The sequence below is a fragment of the Pundamilia nyererei genome, unplaced genomic scaffold, assembly GCF_000239375.1.
Source record: "Pundamilia nyererei isolate P.nyererei 1_Seehausen unplaced genomic scaffold, PunNye1.0 scaffold00143, whole genome shotgun sequence".
In the NCBI taxonomy this organism is placed as follows: Eukaryota; Metazoa; Chordata; class Actinopteri; order Cichliformes; family Cichlidae; genus Pundamilia; species Pundamilia nyererei.
Genome location: NW_005187544.1, coordinates 1,552,875 through 1,553,683, shown reverse-complemented (window position 1 = coordinate 1,553,683; position 809 = coordinate 1,552,875).

Sequence of the window (809 nt, the reverse complement as noted above, 5' to 3'; positions counted from 1 at the left end):
GTTCCTTTAATGCAACTAGCCCTATAATTATCTACTAGTCACAAACACACTGCAACAGTAAGACTTGTTGATTACACATAGATGATTTAACTACTTTTTTCTTCAGCGCTCCGAAAAGACACAGAGGCCAATAGTTTTAAATAGAGCACCACAAACAACAGGTATTCCTTTAGAAATAAACTTTTCTTGTGTTACTTCTAAAATCTACAGATTCTTAACTCTGCAACAGTTAGACAGAGGGGGTTACAGTTAGGCCCCCAACAGTCAGCAAAACAAGTCATAAAACAATAAAAGAGGCTCCCTTATCAAGAGCATCCCAGCACACATCCCAACTGTAGTTCCATTACAAACAGTTTCCTTTATCTTATCATGTCAGAGGCCAACTGAAACCAAGTCCACCTATATAAAAAACACCCCATCAGACACAGTATTTTCCTCAGCACTTCACAACTGCCGCAAGGTATAGCGTTTTAACTTTTTTTTTTTCCGGATCCCAGACACACGGTAGTTAGCACACAGTTTGGACATGTAGAAAACATAGTTTGTTTGAAACACATCAGCAGAGAGGTAGAATTCATAGCTGTTCATAAGAGTTTAATTTAATCAAACCTCATTTTACGGATCTAAATGGCTCCTCATCACTAGCCAATTCACCATTTTATTTAAATATCTGAATTTTCGGAATGATGATCCAAGCGGGACACAGAGGCTGCTAGTTTTAACACACCAGAATGCAAATATAAATAAAAGCCTGACTATCCTAAGAGCCTAGCTGCAGTGACACCTTTTTTTTTCACACGGATTCCTGG